We start from the raw sequence: 8,386 nt of genomic DNA, 5'->3' as shown, positions 1-8,386 counted from the left end.
TATGTCCCACTGTCCCTTAAAATAGATGCAGAGAGAAACCGAAACACTCTTGCATTGTTGGTGAGGAGAAAAAAAAAAATGTTCCAGCTACTCTGGGAAAGCTATGCAGCCGCTTAAAAGACAAAATATGCAGCTACCTGCGGTAGCCGAATCTTGGGCTGTCAGTTTGACTGCATCTGGAGTCAACTAAATCCAAGCTGCTGGGCACTCCTGTGAGGGAAATTTCTAATCGATTATTTGAAGCAGGAAAATCCATCCTAAATCTGGGCCACAAAGTCCTGCCATGGGATTCTGTCCGTGTGCATGGGACCAGGCAACAATAAACTAAAACCTGCGGAGCTGAAAGCATTGTCTAGAGACTAGCGCTAGAAGTGGGAAGGAAGGGGAGTGAAGTTATTTTGCTTGTTAAGTCTTTTAATTCCAGGACCCTGTACCCACTGTGTGTCTGTCTGTCTGTCTCTGCGACTTCAAGGTAAATTATTCTATGTGGCCCCAGGCTGATCTCTCATTCCCTACCGCAGGAGTTGGGTTACTATCCTAGGCCCTGTACCTTGAGGTCCAGAGCCATAGTCCGGACTCCCTGACACAGGATGCCTCCATATATGGGATGTCAACGAGAAAGACGCACTGCCAGCAGCAGAGGAGGCAATCTGACATTCAAGGCATTTTTTTTTTCCCTAGAAGTCTGAGCCTTCCTTGAAGGCTCTGTTTTAAGGATCAAATCAGACATTCAACTCAAACCAAATTAGACATTTAGATTTTTTTTTTCTGTTCCACTGGGGGTGGGGTGGAGTACGGCAAATCATGAATTAAACTGAGAAACAGTTATAAACAAAAATACAGAAATTACATTTTCTTTTCATGCCCATGAATTGAGGTTTTCAAGCATTCTCCCTACCATCAGGCCCTTTCTGGTAAGGCCAACAGCTCTGGGTTAATTTCAGAATTTACAAAATACCATGCAAACAGGAATTCTATCCCCTGACTACAGAGAAGTGGGCTACCTTGCAGTGTGTTACTGATTTACCACGCCAGCTGTATGTAAATTAAATTTCAGAACTCAAATTGATTTTGTTTCCAGTCACTAGATATCCAGGTGGCTCGCGGCATTAATTAGAATTGACGACTTGGGGTTTGATAATTCCACCGTCTGACTAGCACGCCTTCAGAATCCCATGCCTTGATAGTCCTGCAGATAGGCTGTGAAGTGGGGGTAGGGGTCCTGGAAGTGAATCAGGAAGCAGGGATGATGAATCATCCAGGAGATGAATCTTTCACGGCATCCTCCCCTCACGCCTGAGCAGGTTATGTCACTGGGTTGGCAGCTGGTGCGCCTGAACGAGACAGCCAGGTGAGAATCCACGGAGCCCCATCATATGCGCAGGGAGGGGCTTCTCTCTCCTCAGCACCCCAGGAGTTCCCGGGACCAGTGAGCTAAGAGCTGCCCATCCCCCACCCCCCATCCCCCCTCAAGCTCTCACAAAACAAAGCTCCAACCAGGGACTAGCCCAGGATGTGGTTGGTAGCTTTGCAGTGGGGCTGGGAAGTGAGGGGGCGGGCGGGCTGTTGATGGCGCTTGACATCAACTGCTGGAGGCCCCCACTGACTTCGGATGCTTCCAAAATAGATGAATTGCTGACCTCTACATTCCCAGAGCAAGCGAATCATCAGAGAGCGCCTGGCATATCACGAGCTGGTCTCAGCTGCCACCCAAAAGCTCCTTTAAACAGAACATATGGGGTTAACTGCGTGCCTTGCTTCGGCACCTCTAAGGATTCAGCTGTGTTTGACAAGGGGTCTGAAGGTGAGCTTACCCAGAAACCACTTAGGAAAATTAGGAAAAATAAGCATCTCCCTGCACCAGCTGCCTGGTGCCGTTGAATCCGCTCCAAATATTCTCCTTTGAGCTAATTACCAGGTATTAGACTGAAATTCTTCTCTGAAACCATATCTGCTTTGCAGATAACCCCCGGATGTGGATGCAAATGTTGAGGGTGGAGGTCACAACCACACAGCTCCACGAGAACCGGCTCGGTTCAAACTCCTTGACTTGGACCGATCTCAAAGTATTCACTCTCAGAAGCAACTAATAAGCAGAGGTTCCCTCTTGAAAGCGCCCTGCATGTGGTGCTGGGAATCCAGCAAGCCTCAGGGATCCGCCTGTCTCTGCCTCCTCGGTACTGCGGTTACAGGTGCACATGGCCATGCCTCAAGCTCTCGGTCAGCATTCCTGCGCACACTCCCCAGCGGTTGAAAACGAAGTGTGAAGGGTATCTTTTCCCAGGCTTTGGAGTCTGAGGCTTGGTTGTGCCTTGCTAGGCACCTCTCCGGCAAATCTCTCCTAGTAAGATGTCTAGAGATAACAATTACAAACTGCATCTGTCGAAAGGCTGGCCACAAAGAAATGATAGAACATTAAGACGATGGCTAATTAACCTTATTTAAATTACATAACATATACTTTTCTATACTGAAACATCAGAGGGTACACTAACTCGGAGATACAGTGTGTATGGTTTTTACGTGACTCAGGCTGAGCTCTATCCAGGATGAATGTGACCACTGGAGAGAGGAGTTACATTAAGACCTGTGGATGCCATCCTCTGCAGTAGCCTATGGACTGGCAGGAAAAGAAAGAAAAAAAGAAAAGACTACATGGGGATATGGACTTAGCATTTCTTGCAGTAGGGTATGTATAGAAAATAGAGTACAAACTAATCCATGCAAAAATGGATCCAAAATTTGGAGTCCATGGAAAGAACCAATGAGGAAGGAAAGAGTAAGGTAGACATGTCGAAGATAACCCTTTGGGTCCCATCTTTAAGGACAGAGGAAGGCAGTGTCGGGGTGAGACCCTTAGTAATGGCCCTGTATGGGACCATTCCTGTCATCAGGAAGTGCTATGCCATTGAACTGCTTGAATTAGAAAATACGGTCACACAGGCGATGAGACCCGTCTCTTGTGTCCTGTTTCTAAGGCTGTGAGAGAGGGGGCAGACGGCATCACTGTGAGTGCTAGAGAAACAGAAACTGAATAATAGAACTGCCCACCTCCTTGTGACAGTGGCAATGGCGGGGGAGGGGTGGGTGGGGGTTGGGGGGCGGGGTGATCAGTTCCTGGTGGACCTGAATTTACAGATGTGGAGATTTGTCCTTCCAGCTGGGCTGCCATGTCTGGCCTCAGTGGGAAGGATGTGCCTGGCCTCACAAAGACTTGAAGTGCCAGGGTGGGGGAATACCAAGGGGACCCACCCAACCACTGAGAGGAGAGAGGAAGTGGATGAGGGAAAGGGTTGTGGGAGGGGGTGACCAGGAGTGGTGATGGGGAGCGGTAATGAGAGGATGTAAAGTGAATAAGTAAAACAAAAATAAAATAAAATAAAAAGTAGAGATGGAATTGGATTACCAGAGGCTGGTAGACAATGGAGGAAAGACAGAAGCGACTAAAGAAACTGGGTGTGAAAGAGGCTGTGTTTGATGCCCAGGGATGCAGGTTGCAGAGGATTATATTACAGAGAGTTAAAATACGATTCTCAGGGACTGGTGTGGGACCTCAGTGGCCTTCTTAAGCCCATGCTGGTACACTGTCTTTAGGGGATAGGGAAGGCTTTGGTGAATCTGAATGATTGAGCCCGCCATGTCAATCAGATTCATAAAGAACTAAGGCAGCTAAAAGGAACAAGAGGAGCAACATAAGTAAGTCTGTGTGGGTTATAAAGGAAAATTCACATCAAGCCAAGTTTGCCTGATAGAAGGCAAGTGTTGTGGGCCGTGGGAAGACTCCAAAGCTAGAGTAAAGTTCATTGGAGGCACAAGAGATAGGGCAATGCAGGTGTAAAAGGCTTAGTTTGTCCTGAAAGGCATCTGGGCACATTTCTTCCCTGTAAGAAAGTGTACTGGGAGGTGGAGGATTGCTCACCGATGCAGCCTGGGGCCCTCTCAGCAGCCAGCAATGGCTGACAGAAAGGTGGCAGGCCCAGCTGCAGCACTGGCCTAGAGCCTCTCATTGCCCTGGGAGTCATCCCTGTCTGAAGATGCAGCTGGCTCAGCAAGCAGGTGTGCATCCTGGCTCCCTTTGGCCCTGGGTTGGCCACACAGCTTAAGCCTGACCCAAACCCATGGGAGGTAGAGGGATGTGTAGCATCCTAGCAACAGGGCCCCAGGATGAAGTGGGAGGGCTCATCAAGAGTGGCTGTGGATTACAGAGGACTAAAGTAATCCCACCCACATGATGGCACCTAAGGTTGATCTGCTGAGAAAATAACTCATGCAAATAATGGACTCTTCGGGCTATACTGGACCTTGCAAACATCGTGCAACTGTGTGTGTGCATGTGCGTGTGTGCGTGTCTGCATGTGTCTGCGTGTGTGTGTGTGTGTGTGTGTGTGTGTGTGTGTGTGTGTGTGTGTGTGATGTACCTCTAGAGAATGTTCCCACCCTTTGTGAATGGTTTCAGATCAGAGATGATATAATATTAACTAACCACAGTGTTTTGCAGACGTAGAACCGCATCTGAGAGACATTCAGGCATCTTAGTTTCCAAAGGTGAAAATTTAGTTCACACAACAGCCCTGAATCTTCAAGGAACAACAACAACGAATGCAGATCCTTACCCAGAAGGTGGGGGCAAGCAAGGAGGCAGCAGTAGAGCAAGGAGAGCTCCAAGCAGATCCGAGAAGTATGCTGCTCAGACTGTGGGGGGCCATTGAGCGGAGGTTTGTAACTAGATTTGCATATAGCATATGTCAGGAACAACAATAACAAGTGAGGCTGGAGAGATGGCTCGGCAGGCAAATGAACTTGCCAGCAAACCTAACTCAGAACCCAGGTCAATCCCCAAGACCCATGGGATGGAGGGAGAGAACCGTCTCTGCCAACTGTGCTCCTGTCTCCCAAGTGCACACATGCACACAAAATAAACATAAATGAATAAAAGCTAAGTTTGAAAGAATTGTATGCTGGCTTTCTGCTCCTCCCTGTTCCAGAGACAGCCGGATCTTCTCATGGAGTGCCAGCCTTGTCCCGTAGACAACATGGTAAAGGTCGGTATAAATGGATTTGGCTATATTGGGTGCCTGGTTACCAGGACTGCCTTCTGCTCTGCATTTGGCAAAGTGGAGACTGTTGCCATCAACCACCCCTTCATTGACCTCAACTACATGGTCTACATGTTCCAGTATGACTCCACCCATGGAAAATTCAATGGTACAGTCAAGGCTGAGAATGGGAAGGTTGTCATCAACGGGAAGCCCATCACCATCTTCCAGGAGTGAGATCCCGCTAACATCAAATGAGGTGATGCTGGTGCTAAGTATGTTGTAGAGTCTACTGGCATCTTCACCACCATGGAGAAGGCCGGGGCCCACTTGAAGGGTGGGGTCAAAAGAGTCATCATCTCCGTCCCTTTTGCCAATGCCCCCATGTTTGTGATGGGTGTGAACCATGAGCAATATGACAACCCAAGATTGTCATCAATGCATCCTGCACCACCAACTGCTTAGCCCCCTGGGGCCAAAGTCATCCTTGACAACTTTGACATCGTGGAAGGGCTCATGACCACCATCCATGCCATCACTGCCACTCAGAAGACTGTGAATGGTCCCTCTGGAAAGCTCTGGTGTGATGGCCGTGGAGCTGCCCAGAACATCATCCCTACATCCACTGGTGTTGCCAGGGCTGTGGGCAAGGTCATCCCAGAGCTGAATGGGAAGCTCACTGGCATGGCCTTCTGTGTTCCTACCCTCAATGTATCTGTTGTGGATCTGACACACCGCCTGGAGAAACCTGCCAAGTATGATGACAACAGGAAGGTGGTGAAGCAGGCATCTGAAGGCCCACCAAATCCTGGCCTACATTGAGGACCAGGTTGTCTCCTGCAACTTCAACAGCAACTCCCACTCTTCCACCTTTGATGCTGGGGCTGGCATTGCTCTCAATGACAATTTTCTTAAGCTCATTTCCTGGTAAGACAATGAATATGGCTACACCAACAGGGTGGCAGACCTCATGGCCTACATAGCCTCCAAGGAGTACAAACCCCTGGACTACCCACCCCAGCAATGACACTGAGAGCAAGAGAGAAGCCCTTGGTTGCTGAAGAGTCCCTGTCCTAACTTGGCCCCCAACACTGAGCAGCTCCCTCACAGTTTCCACCCCAGACCCCATGATAACAGGAGGGACCTAAGGAGCCCTACCTACTCTCTTGAATATACCATCAATAAAGTTCACTGCATGGGGGCTGGAAAGATGGCTTAGCAGGTAAGAGTGCTGACTGCTTTTCCAGAGGTCCCGAGTTCAAATCCCAGCAACCACATGGTGGCTCACAACCATCTGTAATGAGATCTGATGCCCTCTTCTGATGTGTCTGAAGACAGCTACAGTGTACTCATATAAATAAATAAATCTTAAAAAAAAAAAAAATACTTACCTGGCAGGAGAGATACCACAATCACGAACGTGGTTTTCCTAGGGCGAGGCTTATCCATTGCACTCCGGATGTGCTGACCTCTGCAATTTCTCCAAATGCGGGAAACTCGACTGCATAATTTGTGGTAGTGGGGGACTGCATTCAAGCTCTCCGCTGGGGGGAAAAAAAAGTTCACTGCATCCACAAAAAATAAAAATAAAAATAAATTATATGCTAAAGACTCTAAGCACTGGAGTAGGAGAATCGCTGTGAGGAGAAAAGTTGAAGAAACAGAATACAGTAGGCTTTGTCTACCAGGCTAAGAATCTGAGCCTCACACATGCCCAGGATTGTCCACCTTGGAGCCCATGAATTGCCTGTGTCACAATAACCCAGAGTGTTGGACAGAGAAGCAGGAGTCTGGTCTGGACCCCAGACTTACTGAAGCAAAGCTTTGAGAAGGACCCTGAAGGGTAAATCTCTCACAAGCTCCCTGAGTGGTTTCCACACACACTGAAGTTTGAGGCCATTGCTCCAGAGCATTCGGTGCTATGGCACTGAAGGCAGTAAGCAGTTTTAGATTACAGTAAAACTGATTCAGAAATGCAACAGTTGGCTGAGCCTGTAGATGGGAGGTAAATGGAACAGGATATAAAGCAGAGGTTTTGCCAATATTTGAAGTCCTAGACTTAGAAAAGGGCACTGGGATATGAAGGTAAAGAGCCTGTGGTTGGAAGGGTTCTAGAAACGTCTCATCCTTCCTGGAGGAATGGAGAGAATCAATGCACTGGCCACTGTTGCACTGCCATGACCAAACACCCAACAGAAACAACCAAATGGAAGAAAAAAATTCTGTTTGGCTCAGAGTTCCCGGTAGGTCAGTCTCTGGTCACTTAGCCTTGTGTACATGGGACTATGTGGCAGCAGGTGTTCTTACAGCTTGGCGGACAGGAAACAAGAGAGGAACAGGAAGGACAGGAGACAAGACACCCAGTAAAACCTACAGTCTCCAGGAACCTACTTTTCCTAGCTAAGTCCCATATCCTAAAATTCCCCAAACCCTGTAAAATAACACCAGAGTAGATGGGATCAAGCAGTCAAACAATGAACCTGGGGGTAGGTTGCATATTTAAACCATAGCAAACATTAAGCAGAAACACACAAACCAGGGCCAGCGTTTCAAGGGCAGCCAAGAAATCTTGGATTTCTTGCTGAATTATGTGTGGACAGGTGTGCTATCTTTTGAGAGGTGGAAGCTGCCAATGGCCTATTCTGCTTTCTCTTTCTGGCCTTAAGAGAACCCATTAGGTATCCTACAAGCAATGTCCGCAGACCAAACAATAAAAGAAAATCAATATGTTCCCCATCTTCTGACCTAGGACAAAAAGCTTGTCCATCCATAAGTCAAGGTAAGCTGCTTTGCCCAATAATATTATTAGCCCTAGGAATTACTGGGCATTTCTATAGGAAAACTAATAAAGAGCAATAAAACCAGTCTCATGAAAGACAAGCAGACTAAAGTTGACACTGGACAACAGGCAGAACAGCCTTTCATTTCCTCTCCATTTCTTCTGGAATCCTCCTGACCGCTTTTTCCAAACACCCGGCTCTGTGCATGTTATTTCATTAGAATATGAATGAGAAGCTCTTTGGGAAAATTTTATGCTGTCATGGCAACAGTCACCATGACAACTGTTAATTAATTGGATACTCATGAAGTGGAGGAAGAAGAAGAAAAAAAAGCCAACCGGAACAGCGGATACACCTCTAGAGGAAGTCATGGTGTGTAGTAATTATATGAATTTCATTCAGCAAAGGCATGTGGCAGGTCAGAGATGCAAATACATCCCCCCTCAGCCACCACCTACGCAGAGGCCTGCTCTCGGGTCAGAGGAATGTGACTGAGTGGTTCCAGCCTTGCCCATTCAAACTCACACGTATGGCTACCCCAGCATAGGCAGAGTTTCCTCAAGATTAAAA

The 8,386-nt window shown here is 47.7% G+C and overlaps 1 long non-coding RNA gene, 1 other non-coding gene and 1 pseudogene across 2 annotated transcripts; 2 read left to right on the top strand and 1 right to left on the bottom strand.

Moving 5' to 3' along the window:
- Positions 1–779: 779 nt before the first annotated feature.
- On the bottom strand, positions 780–2,444 carry LOC116069141. The gene is made up of 3 exons (XR_004109871.1): positions 1,815–2,444; positions 1,641–1,720; positions 780–1,334 (listed from the first exon to the last, which is right to left on the bottom strand). It is a non-coding gene; the product is annotated as an uncharacterized LOC116069141 (long non-coding RNA).
- A 2,589-nt stretch (positions 2,445–5,033) lies between these two features.
- Positions 5,034–6,159, top strand: LOC116069140 (annotated as a pseudogene).
- A 260-nt stretch (positions 6,160–6,419) lies between these two features.
- LOC116071481 lies at positions 6,420–6,583 on the top strand. Its single transcript, XR_004110915.1, has one exon. It is a non-coding gene; the product is annotated as a U1 spliceosomal RNA (small nuclear RNA).
- The last annotated feature ends 1,803 nt before the right edge of the window (positions 6,584–8,386 follow it).

The sequence above is a fragment of the Mastomys coucha genome, unplaced genomic scaffold, assembly GCF_008632895.1.
Source record: "Mastomys coucha isolate ucsf_1 unplaced genomic scaffold, UCSF_Mcou_1 pScaffold22, whole genome shotgun sequence".
Lineage (NCBI taxonomy): Eukaryota > Metazoa > Chordata > Mammalia > Rodentia > Muridae > Mastomys > Mastomys coucha.
The sequence above is the reverse complement of the archived record's forward strand: the minus strand, read 5'-3'. Positions and strand labels throughout refer to the sequence as shown.